This window comes from Stegodyphus dumicola, chromosome 9 (genome assembly GCF_044657685.1).
Source record: "Stegodyphus dumicola isolate Sdum_Otavi_A_Nest chromosome 9, ASM4465768v1".
Lineage (NCBI taxonomy): Eukaryota > Metazoa > Arthropoda > Arachnida > Araneae > Eresidae > Stegodyphus > Stegodyphus dumicola.
This window is the reverse complement of record NC_140776.1, coordinates 90,253,762-90,267,713: the sequence shown is the minus strand read 5'-3', so window position 1 is coordinate 90,267,713 and position 13,952 is coordinate 90,253,762. Positions and strand designations below refer to the sequence as shown.

General features: G+C 32.9%; 1 protein-coding gene across 1 annotated transcript in view; it reads right to left on the bottom strand.

Moving 5' to 3' along the window:
• Nucleotides 1-3,658: 3,658 nt before the first annotated feature.
• Nucleotides 3,659-13,952, bottom strand: part of LOC118189721 (uncharacterized) — a 60,743-nt gene continuing 50,449 nt past the window's right edge. The window contains exon 2 of the mRNA XM_035360380.2: nucleotides 3,659-11,339. The gene's annotated coding sequence lies outside the window, so the exon portion shown is untranslated. The remainder of the gene's footprint in view (nucleotides 11,340-13,952) is intronic.

Below are 13,952 nucleotides of genomic sequence, written 5' to 3'. Positions count from 1 at the left end.
ATTAAATCTATGCTTCATTTTCCCTGCAAGAGCAAAATAAGCAGAAAAATTCAGTTAAGTAGTAAAAACACAAACATGTCCAGATAAGTTCTCTTCAGGATGAAGAATATTTAGAAGTTAGCCCCATCTAGTTAGTACGATTTAAAACTGATTAGAAAAGCAATTTTATTTAACCATGATGAATACAGCTCAAAATATTTTTCTTTCTTTTTATTCTCGCCACTACGTGCTATTAATATAACATTTTATTTACTTTTTTAGCATACATTATTTATTCATTTATCATTAATATAATTACTTAATATTTTATTTAATTGCTCATTATTTTTGTTTGCGGCTCCTGTGAGTCTACTATAGACAATACTAAGTCCTGCTGCCAGTAAAAATATTTCAGACATTTCGTTTATTGTTTCATAATAATGATTTGATAATATTAACAGCATATCTTTCTGCTGCATTCCTCGTCTTGTTGCACCCAGCATTGGCTGAGGAGAACAATCCTTAAATACTATAGCTTGAAGACCGACGAAGTTGGCTTCATGGGAGTTTTCGGGTTTTTCCCATGTAATAAGGTGAATATGATGAGAAACATTTTCTCTTAGGAAGTCTTCTCTCCCTTACAGCAAATAACCTTCTTTTCTATAATGTAAATAATACCTCATTTACAAATACAGATGTTACATACAAATACACAAATGTTTTTCACTACAATTCCTCCTTCAAAACCGATTTTTCAGTCATCAAAGTAATTTTTATGCGAGGTCGATTCACAGAAAATTTTTAATTTTTGTAGAAATTGGAAAGAATATTTGAGAGAAGACTTACAAATTCGATATTCAATAAACAAATATGCTTATACAGATCCTCTGAAATGAGAACTTTTTGGATGACAACTGAATAAAGCTGCGCAGAACTGTTTAGTGTCCTTTCTAGGTTATTGATTTTGCAGCTTGGTTTACACAAGCTTTGAGACATGTATGTTATTCTACTGGTTAGTCACAAAATTGAAGTCTTAAAATTTTGAAAAGTCGCATCTTTAAGAACCTGAGCTACGCGATCGGCGGACTTCTTGAACAAAATACGCATGTTTAACACTCACATGAGCATGAGGCTTTACACTTTATATATTTTTAAGCATTACACTATAAAATAAACATTAATGGCCATTAAAACTGCTAATACAATGAAAGAAAGCAATTTGAAGAATCATATTTAATTTATGAATACTTTACAGTGAAAGAAAGAAATTTTTAAAAATTCAGGTCATTTTGAGAAATAAAGAAATGAGTAACTCAGGCATCTACTTCTGGCAACAAAATTGTTTTAGGGCTAGGCATGGATTCGAACACATGGCAGCAAGTTCGGCGCTGGGCACACTGCCGCCAAGTGCAACCTCTGGAGATCTAAATTTCGCTCTCTCGTGCCTCCCTAGGATTTCAACTTTTGCTGCTCAGTGTTTCACTAAATTCTAAAATTTTGCACCTGTTTTGTTCACACTGACGCTGTATGACAGTTATAGTTGTTACGATTCATACAGCTTCAAGCTTGAGTGGGTTCCTCTGTCGTACTAAATGGTGGATGTTTTAGTTAGTGCCAATCTCTATGCAACCATAGACCAGACATTGCCTTTCAATGACAGATTGGGAGAAATTGTCAGCCAAAGCAACTTGAATTTCGCATTTCCTGAAAGGAGAAGGAACGGTACTTTTGAATATATGGCACAATTACAGGCATGTAATGTAATGTTAGCTGGTTATGTAGCGTATACACGGACGGAAGAAGAAGGAAAAGCATATCCATTTGTATCATTCTATCAATGCAGATGATCCCGTATGATCATGAAGAAAGGAAGCAACCAACATTCGTTCTCCATAGTGCCTCAACGTTCAGATACGGCCATCATGATGCTGTAAGTAAAAGTAGGAATCGTATGGATATGTCTATATGTGTCACTGCACACTATTGCAGTTGCTGATTCCTGTGCGGATATTTAGCACTGTGCTACGTAGCCAGTTTCCTTACACAAGGTTACACAGATATCAGTCTGTTGGGATCTCGCATGTCATTCTGTATTGCGCTCCTCGTTCAAATTCTGAAATAACTAAAATAAGTCACCGTTTGCAGTGGTGTCGGGCTCATTCGCACTGGAATGTCACTGACTGGAGTAGAATAGTCTTCAGTGATGAGTCCCACTTTGAACTGAGCCCCGATGACCAGTGAAGGCGAGTCTAGAGATGTTCCAGACAGCAGTGTGATACCATCCTGTCCTCAGGCAGACTGACAACCAGGAGTGATGGTCTGAGGTGCCATTTCATTTCATAGTAGGACCACTTTTGTTGTCATATGTCCCAACTTTACAGCACAGTACGTCGACGAAGTTCTAAGGCCCGTTGTGTTGCCCTTCCTGTCACGCACCCTGGGCCTACATTTCAGCAAGATAATGCCTGCCCCACACTGCACATGTTTCTACTGCTTGTCTTAGTGCTTGCCGAACATTACCTTGGCCAGCAAGGTCGCTGGATCTCTCTCCTATTAAGCACATTTGGAGCATTATGGGCAGGGACCTCCAACCAGCTTGGGATGTTAACGATCTAACGCACCAGTTGGACAGAATTTGGCATGATATCCCTCAGGATGACATCCGAAACCTTTATCAATCGATGCCAAACCGAATAACTGCTTGCATAAGGGCCAAAGGTGGACACACGCGTTACAAACTTTTTCACTTTGTGAAGCTCTGTCACTTCAATAAATCATTCAATTTTTCTCAAACTGTAATCATTTGTTTTTCTGTACATGTACATCACTTCTACCGATTTTCATCCCATTCGGATTACTCCTTCTTGGTGCGGCTCTTTTTTTTTTTTTTTTTTTGTCTAAGAGTATGTTTAAAAGAGCATATCTTTAGAATTTCCAATAGATAATCTTGTGTGCTGGAGATAAATATCTTTTTTTCTGTACAGTGTTGCCATTGCTCCCTTTGACATCGTTGAGTTTGTCAATAAAAAATTCCTTAGTTTCATAAAATTTGAAATGGATAATAAAACAAATTCGAAATTCGGGCTTTCAGGTGTCCATGTTCGGGAGGAGGATAACCTTATTCAAATTTGATGGCTCTAGGTACCATTGCTTTATCACAATGCGAAAAACATACATACATTTAAGCAGATTCTTCATTATTTAATTTTTTTAAATATGATATGGATGATAATATTTGGCAACAACAGTTTCAAAAGTGATTTGCCGTAAAATGCCGAAACAAAATTAATAGCCTCTCTGAGCTAACACTTATTGGCTACAAAAAAATGTTTAAAAATAGTGATTTTGATACACATGAGAAAGGGTATGAAAAGCCACAAAAAATGTTTGCTATTGTAATCAAGTCAGACAATCAAGGCTGAACATTAGAGACAAAAGTTAATTAATTTGAATTAAGCACTATAGCAAATATGAAGTATGTTGAAAGACATGAGAACATTAGTTTCCGACATGGTAATGTTGGCTCACATGCTGGAAAACCAATCAAAATACTTTCCTGGAACATGTTGTCCTACTTGTTTGATCTAAGGAAAGGGCCTTTCTGGAGAGCAGATCAATTCTTGTGAGGATATCAGAGTTTGTCTTGAGGATTGGATTGTTTCAAAATAACTAGGCTTCGTTCATGAAATCCATTTATTGTCTAGATGGACAAATGCTCTATAACCTCTCACAGAAAATACTTTACATGAATTTTTCTTTCATTCTGAAAACAAATGTCTTTTATTTACTTGAAAAAGTGCAGACTCATATTTATATAACCAATTTTTACTACAAAATTTTCACAGATTTCACATGAAAGGTTTATTATTACAAAACTGATCTAGAAAACTTAAGCCAGAATATCAGTTTTATTAAATGTTAAATTAAAATGGTGAATTCAAAACTGTGGCATGTATACAGAAGAGTTTATATACTTCATAATACAGTCAAAAGTCGTTAATTCGGACTCGTCGGGACTTCGGCGATTCCGGATTATCGATTTTTCCGGATTATAGATCATCAGTTTAAATCTCGTAAGATGGCATGCAGAAATTCTAAAATTAAAAATATGAAACCGTAATTTATGAAATAAAGAACAATTATGATCTAAAGGGTATCAAAATTTGCAAAAAGAAAAAGCTTAATATTTATTTGTTTACTTTATTAAACATTTCTTTCAATGTAAGTTGTTTAAGTTTTGCTTCGTTTCATGTGATAATACTTTCTCTTTAATTCTATTAAACAGACATAATTTCTTGTTCAGTTACAAAGTTCCGCCGTTCAAGTCCTATAATTGCTGTGTCAAGAACACCGACTAATTTGTCAATCGAAATTTTTTTGTTTTCAATAACCTCTGTCACTTTTCTTCGCTATCGGAAGCGAATTATAATGACGAGGAACTTGTTTTAAATCATATCAAAGACGGAGCATATCGAGATGAAATACTACATATGGTAAGGAATTATAAGCCAAATAAAATAAAAACATCTGCGCTGAAGATAAGGATAGTGCTGACAAATCAACTTCCAATTCATTAGGCGCCCGCCGCCGAGCAGCGTGAAATTGATAAACAGATTTCGGATTTCAAAACATACTTTCGCTTTAGATTCTTTACATATTAACAAATATATATCGGAAATTCTATTCGATATAATCGAAAGTTTAAGCTTACTTTTATAAAATTGCTCTTACAGTCTGCAAAAAATAATAAGCCGGATGCAATTCGAAAATTAAGGAACAACGCAATCATCAACATTAACTGAAATAGATAATTTTAGCTTATACGTCCATTATACATAAAATGCGCACGCGATAACGTATTCTGCACTTGCGCACACTCATATGCGCAGTATTAAAAGGTCTTACGCGCACGCGTGAACGCCTCTGCGCATGTGTCAATGTGGCGCATGCGCAGAAAGTTTTTAGTTTTGATGTCCGGATTATAGATCATTCCGAATTATGGGTGTCCGAATTAACGACTTTTGACTGTAGTATTTCTTAAAATAACTGCTGTGAAGAATGTCATCATTACCATATTTATAACAAAAAGTTGGCAATAACATTTATTTTACAGCTTAAAATGCAAAGGGGTTGGCTTGGTCCCATTAGAGAAATATTTCAAAAATTAAATTCATGTAAAGTTGAAACTTCTGTAAATAACTGATAATTTGATATTTGCCAAAATGAGCAGTGTGTCAACATATTACATTATAAACTAAGCCTGAAGACAAATTTCATGTCACAAAAGCCACTGTTTTAAAATTCAATGGTTTTAAATTAGATTTTAAAATATTCATAATTTCTACATTATAAACTAAACCTGAAAACAAATTTAATGTCACAAAAGCCACTGTTTTAAAATTTAGTGGTTTTAAATTAGATTTTAAAATATTAATAATTTCCCTATACCTTGAAAGTGTATAAATAACTTTTATAAAAAATGTATTGAAATATTTTAACTTACATCTGTTTTAATTACAATAGTTAATTTTAAATATTCAAATTTTAGTGAATTAAATTAGCAATACCATTTAGATTCCCAGTTTTTTTACATATACTCTCTGAATTTGAATGATATTGCAAATTAGTTAACAGCAATAAATTTTATTTGTATACAAATAAATTTTCATAACTTAAATTTGCTTTAAATTAGCTTTATACGAATGAGAGAATATTTGTTACATTCAAATCTCATTCCTTGCAGCAATGGCACAAGAGAATTATTTAAATTTAATTTAACTTTCCTATTTATTCTTATGTTTGTACTTAGCAGCTTTTAGCACTAATTACCTAGTTTGATTTCTCTTTTCAAATTACTGGTAATGACATTTTCATGTTCTAATAATTTGGCTTTCTTTAGTTTCCTGGTAGTAAATAAAATAAAATAAAATAAAAAAAACTTATATCTTGTTTTAATTACAATAGTTAATTTTAAATATTCAAATTTTCATGAATTAAATTAGCAATACCATTTACATTCCCAGTTTTTTACATTATGCTCTCTGAATTTGAATGATACTGCAAATTAGTTCACAGCAATAATTATATACGAGGGCCATCCAGGAAGTAGATTACATTTCCGTCTGTGTCCGCTAGGGGCGGGGCTAGCGCGGCCATCTTGGGGTCAGAGCGTTGCGCAGCTCAGTCTGCATCTAGCCGTGCTAGTGAGAGGTTCGTGCTGTGCTCCGTTCAGATACTGTGACGGTTTGAAATGTCTGCGTTAATTGAAAATCCCGCGAGCTGCGAGGTGCGCTCAGTAATAAGGTTTCTGACTGCAAAAAACTGTAAACCGATAGAAATCTATCGGCAGCTTCGTGAAGTGTATGGGGACAACATTATCACTGAAGGTGGAGTGCGTCAGTGGGTCATAAGATTTCAAAATGGCCGAACCAATGTTCACGACGAAGATCGAAGTGGGAGACCCAGCATAGTGACCGCCGAACTTCTCGAAAAAGTCGATGCTAAAGTCCGTGAAAATCGAAATTTCACAATAACGGAGCTTTCTTTGAGTTTTCCACAAATTTCGTGAAGTTTGTTGCACGAAATCATCAGCGAAAAGCTTGGTTACCACAAGTTTTGTGCAAGATGGATTCCAAAAATCTTGACAGAGGACCACAAAAATCAGCGAATGGCTGCAGCGTTGAACTTTTTGGACGCTTACCATAAGGATGGTGACTCTTTACTCGATCGCATCGTTACTGGTGACGAAACATGGGTGAAACATGTGAACTGTGAAACGAAATTGCAATCAATGCAGTGGGGGCACACAAGTTCTCCCCAAAAACCCAAGAAATGCATGCAAACAATGTCGGCAAGGAAGATGATGGCGACTGTTTTTTGGGACAGAAAAGGTGTAATTTTGGTGGACTTCCTGGAAAGAGGCACTACAATAAACTCTCAAAGGTATTGCCAAACTCTCCAAAAACTCAGAAGAGCAATTCAAAACAAGCGCAGAGGAATGTTGAGCTCTAAGATCTTGTTGATTCACGACAACGCCCGGCCCCACACGGCAAATGTCACTCGTAAAGTTCTTGAATCTTTTAAGTGGGAGTTGTTTCCTCATCCGCCGTACAGTCCCGACCTGGCACCGAGCGACTTCCACCTATTCCCAGCAATGAAGAAGTGGCTGGCTATGCAGCGTTTTGATGACGACGCACAGCTGCAAGAAGAGGTAACGAAGTGGTTGAAGGCGCAGGCGGCCGAATTTTTCGACGAAGGAATTTCCAAGCTCGTACATCGCTACGATAAATGCCTTAATTTGTATGGTGAATATGTAGAAAAGTAGTATTTGAGTGTGGCTTTCATCTGTATATAATAAAATTTGTTTCCTATACTTTTATTTTTTTATTCCAAAACGTAATCTACTTTCTGGATAGCCCTCGTATATATTTAAATACAAGGAAATATGCTTGAAAGCAAATTACAGTACATTTTATATCAATACATATATATATAATTTAACTTTTCTATACAGATTTTATTTTTACTTCTTTTAGTAACTTCCCCATTTGTTTTGCTCATTCAATGAATGTTCTCCACATTTAAAAAAACTGCACAATCTATGGCATGCAGTGTGCGGGCAGGCCACACACTGGACGCCTCACATAGATTGTGCCCTCACCATTTTTTTTTGGGGGGGGGGCTTGTAATGGTCTTATAAATCAGTTTACAATCAGATTCAAAGATAGTAGAATAAAACAGCATTTTCTCTTTTCTTTTTGGGTTATAACACATACAGTTTACTATTAAATCTAATATTCAGCATTAGTGGTTTATACTAAGCTGACTGAGCATGGATAGACCCATCAGTAGCAAACCAGCACTATTGTTCCACAAACAATAACAATAAAAGGTTTCTTTAGCACTATTATGAAGCTATATAAATAACATATTTATTCATTCTATGCGATATCAATTAACAATGTTTAAAGTAGAATATTATTTGATGCACTACATTATACTTGCTTGAAAGTATGAACCCCTATTTTGGCACTACAATTTGGTAGGATTTCTTATACCTTTATGCTTTTTGATGAATGAAATTGCAGAAGGAAAGGAGGAGCTTAATTATCATGCTACATATAATAATTATACAGATTGAATGCTAAATAAATCACATAGGTAGTTACAAGATTTTGTTTCCCAGAATTACTGCAAGACAAGATAAATATCTACCTCACTTTTATTCATCTTATTTTTAAGTAAATAGGATACATAAAAAGCAATAAGTATGGATTTTGAAGATCTCGACTTAGAAGTAGTTCTGGTCTATCTATTTTATCATATAAAGAAAAACATTGTGCCTTTGATTCAATATTTTGTGCCCATGATTGTGTACTTAACTACTACATAGGGAAAGAACTTCTAGCAATTCTTTATTTTAATTCCCTCAATAAACCCTTTGCTATAATTTACATTTCTATCATTCATCAGCATAAGGAGGAAAAATTTAAATCTGAAATTTACCAACAATGAAGGAAGATGCCAGATATTATTTTCAAGAAGAAATCATATCACTGGAAAAGCAAAGCAAAAATAACCACAAGCAAGGTGTTGTACCTGAAATCAAACAAACAACAGCGATACAAAATACATTTCTCACTAAAAAGTGTTTTCAAAAGCCATGTATATATGGTTGAAGGGATTGAAAATGAAAATATCTACTTGTATTATAAATGTGAAATTGAATGACGAAAATGACAATCAGATGTTATGTTAGCACGTTTCTATTGAATCTACATACAAAACTATGACTAATGGAACTTTAATTTTCATCATTTAACTATTTGATAATATAATGATTAATTTACATTTATTATTAATTTTTTCCTTAAAATTATATCTAGTTATATTTTACCTTTCAATGGTTTTTAAAGCATATCCTATCATATTAGAAATCAAATACAATAACCATCATTAAGAATTTCATAAGGATGAGATAATATGCAAATATCATCCTTTTTCTTATCAACAGCCAAAGAAAAATGCACAAAGACATCAGAATTGTTACTGGCTCTTTTTTCTTATGGTATATTTTTTCCTGTTTTTTTCCAATTAATTTCCTTTGATATGTTCTTTTTGTTTACATTTTTAACTTCTTTATAATTTTCAAATATTAAAGAGAAAACTGCCTGTTTCATCATGCCTACTTACATATTTGTACTTCTGCAGTTACAACAGTACCATGCACTATCAATAGCAATAATTTGATACAACTTAATATGCAGGATGACTGCATTTAGTACAAGAAAACTGACTTGGTTGCCGGTTAAAGCAACAGTTAAGGTGTTATTTAAATACTGTTAAAATTTTCATCTTAGTTTTAATTTATTTGATTATGATACAGTTCCCTGCTACTTGCTTCAAAAATGCCAATATTAAAAGCAAAAAGAATTTGGGTTTTAAAAAAAATTATTAGATTTTCGTCTATACCAGAATATAATTTTTTTGCACTCCTCTGCTGCCATACACTAAATTTTCATATCCTTAGTATAAAGCATTTCATAAAATAGTTCTAGAATTTAATTTTTAATTCACCTTTCTATTGAGATTAAAGTAATTATGTTCAATGAGGAAATTTCTTATTATCTATACAATATACTTTTTGATTATCATGTAGTATACAATCTACCACTTTTAGTCATTTTCAGATGGTCTCACTAAAACTGACTGTTGTTTTAATAATTTCTTCCCCCCCCCTGCCATTTTATTGCAGGCTCAAATTTAAAAATATCATTTTAGTGCCACCATCTACGAAGTAAGTAAAAGTGGTAGATCACATACTATATGATTACCCACTTTTTGGGGAACAGGATGATAAAAATAATACTGTGATAGCATTTCTAACCACACACGATACTCAATTCAAATAAGTAAGCAAAGACAATGCATTTATTTTTAATAAAAATTTTGAAATACTTGAGAGAATACAATCCACAGTGTGCTCCTTTTTATGTTGTAAAATTATTCTTTTGTGTTGTTTGTATATGAAATTACATTTTATATTAATAAGGAATTATAATAATTTTTAAATCATTCATGTTTTAATCTTCATTTTACACTGAGATACTCACATATTCAAATAAAAAGTTATGCAAACTTGACAACTATTTTTATCTTAATAATTAAAAAACTTAATTTTATTGACCATTATTATTCTAATATTATTTTCTCATCAAAAATAAATGAAATTTTGCTGGCTTACTTTGTCATTACAAACACTGCCAAAACAAATAAAATTTGATTATTAAATGATGAGATTTAACCAGATTTAACATTCTGATTTATAACAATACAGATTGAATATTCTAAGCTGATAATAAAGATGACAAGTAAATGATAATGAGGTGAAAATGAAATAATGAGACAAAAATAAATTGAAGTTCGCATTATTCAATAAAGCATAGCTCTTAATATTTAAGAAGCTGAAAATAGTGTATTTACTAAAGTCTAAAACTTATTTATGAAACTACAATTAACTCAGATATTACACACAACAAATCTTCAATTAACAGAAAATGGCAAAATTATTTTTTAAATGATGATGGAACATAAGCAGAAGAGTTAACATTGATTTGAAATTTTGTTAAAGTACAAGAATAAAGGTATGCAAGATGAAGGAAACACCCTGCATACCTAGCAGGTGAAATGGTACAAGAACTTCTATGAAAAATAAATTTCACTATTTTCATGAATGATAAATCCTGGTTTATTTTTGACTCTATCTCTCATACATACATGGTATTTATCTTTCAGAAGGGGGGGGAAGTAGCTGACAATAAAGCAATTTAGAAATTGAATAATTCATTATACCCACATGCACATTAACAGAAAAATTTAACTGTAAGCATTTATTTGCATAAAGCACTTAAACATCAAACTTCATAATTTATTACATCATTAAGTAGTACAGGACAATTTATTCTTTTTTTAATACAATGCAATTATGAACTTTTATGGGTTTCAAATTAACAAAAATATTCCTCTTTAAAATAACAGGTATAAAGAATTTTGTTAGTTCACTATATTGCATTGCAAAACACTATATAAATGCGATATCAAACTCACATGCCTATATGTTTTAGGCAATTAAGTCAAGTGAAAATATTACTAATATGGAGTACCAAATATAACAACAATGGAAAAAAATTGAATGGCAGAAGACATTAGTATGGATAAAAACGACAGCTAACAAGTGATGATAACAAAAAGATAACAGATGATTCTTCATGTTAAAACATGTTTCTTTGTAATTAAACACACAATAAAATAGTGTCTCTTCCTCCACTGATGTTATACATGTAAACAGATAAACCACACATCTGAAAATAGAGAAATAAATAATTATAATAGTAAAATATTATGAATCTTCTTATGCAATCATTAAAATTATAAAATAAGATTTTTCTTTCATCATTAAGAAATATTTTCTTCATCGCTCTTGATAAAGAAAATTCTGGTCTGCAATCAGTAACTTTAAAAGTTTATATAATAAATATTAACAGACTTATAAAATTTATACAGTATAAGTATTCTGAAATACTTTGCATTTAAAATTATATTGGGAGTATCCCAGTATTGATACCTTTCCTTTATACTACTACAGAAATTTTTTTTAAAGACATACACATTTCAAAATTCTTATAAAAATACAATTCAATAACATTACTGAATTTTCAATTACGTTATTCTAATTTAATTTTCTGACACAGGATTAATTGGTACTTCCTTATTATAGCGGCCCTCAAGATTTAATCATTAATCAATCGAGATATGTGAAGCACTAAGACAAAAATAAACAGCACAATATACAATAACAACACTAATACTCTTTTGATGGTTCTAGATACCGTTGTTTTATCACAATGCGAGAAACATACATACATTTATGCAGATTCTTCATTATTTAATTTCTTTAACTATAAGACAGAGTGATAATATATGGTGGCAACGATTTGAAAACTGATACAGTTTAAAGTTTTCGATTCAAAATGCCAAAACAAGATCAATAGTCCTTCAGGGCAAATTGCTCCTTTGGACTAAAAGTAACCTTTATTCTATGGTGGGCTGATGCAACACTTCTAAGAAATAAATTATACATGGCACAATAGCAGGAAAATAGTCTCTACCAGAAGTAACATGCGTGTACTAGAACATATGGGGGAACTGCACTTAGCAATTTCGCAAAAACATCATTTTTCCTAAGTACTTTCTCCACATTAATTCTGAAAAATATGATTCGAGGGGATGTCAAGATGTGCTCTGTTTTTTATTATGCCAGTAGGCTGAACCCCACATTCTGGGTGTGAACACCCATTCTGGATTAACAACATTATATTTATGGTTGGTTCACAGTAAAATGATTGTAACAGTTTTTTCATGTTGCTCTGTTTTAGGACCGCCTATTCATCCAGTGAATCTATGCATTAGATATAGGGAACACATTTCCTGCATGTAACTGTTCCAATCAATTTCAATATTTTCGCATATATTCAGCTGTTTGTCACATAATTTGATGGATGTCAACTCCTCTGCCCAAGAATACATAAACCTAATAGCAGATACAAATGATAATCTTGAACCACTGAAACCAATTTCCAGCACGGAGATCCTTCTTTCTTTTACAATTTTTAACATTGCACCTACAAATGGTTTCATCATTAACATATACTTTCTTATTGTATCCATTTCCGTAAACTCTTTTGTCAGGTAAAAGACCTCTTTCTTGAAAACATGATGGCATTCACCTGGCAGGGGGGGGGTTGTTACTCCCTTGAAGTTTGAAAGAATTGGATCTCCGGAACCGACCATTTTATGGGAGGAGACCCGGGGTTTGATCTGGACTTTCTGAGAGTGGGTGCAGCTGTCGGGCAGCGACACGCTCCCTTATAGCCTCTCCTGCCCCTGTCCAACACTGGCCTCCTCATGGCGTCTGCCAATAACCAGGTTCGCCTAGGCTAATGATTTTGGACAACCATCCCTGGGGTCTGACTGGGTGGAATTTCCGAACTGACCTTTTATGGGAGGAGACCTGGGGTTCTTCCAGACAACTGACTAGAGCTATATCTAGACAGCTTCAGCCTCTTGGGTAAATAACACAGGACTAGAACCATCGTTTATTCAGTGGTAGGTTCAGGCTTAGCAGGAACCATACTGGTCCTGTCTTGTCTGTGACTTTGGATGTGAAGATATTACATGGCATTCACCTCATTATTTGGTAAATTAAAGACTGTTAATGGCATATTCACAAAAAGGCAAGATATACCGTATATACCCGCGTATAAGTCGACTTATACGTGAGTATATATGGTAAGCACCAATTCATCTTATGTTAAAGACATCAATATTAGCAAACATATATGAATACCTCAATTGAGAAAGACCTGCCAATAATAATAAATGGTATATAATTATTGCAAAAAAGTTTTTCATTTACCTTTTTTAAAAACTGATATGAATAATCTATATAAAAGAAGTGACTGAAAATACACCAATAAGAATCTTCCACATATATTATGGATGTTTAAAAATTACTCATATTTATTTTAAAATGGTACTTTTTCTTTCTTTTATAACAATGATAATAGAGATGACAATGGTGAAAATCAGCAGGAAATTTGAAAGTCTGCCAATTAAAAAGAGTTTATTACACATTCAGCTACCTGAGACAAGTAAAATAAATTTGATGTTGAAGATGTGCATATTTTTTCGCCCAACACACATTTCACAGTCTTTGGCAAGTTAATTATCAGTATCCAGATTTTCAATATCATTATCATCAGTTCCAAAATATGGTAGCCTAGTAATTCAAACCAGTGTTTTAATACATTGAACTATTTTCCCATCTCTTAATTTTAAAATATTTTTATGCCAAGGTGCTCTCCAAACAGAAAATAAAATTTAAAGTTGTTGAAAACATTAACAACAATTTTTAT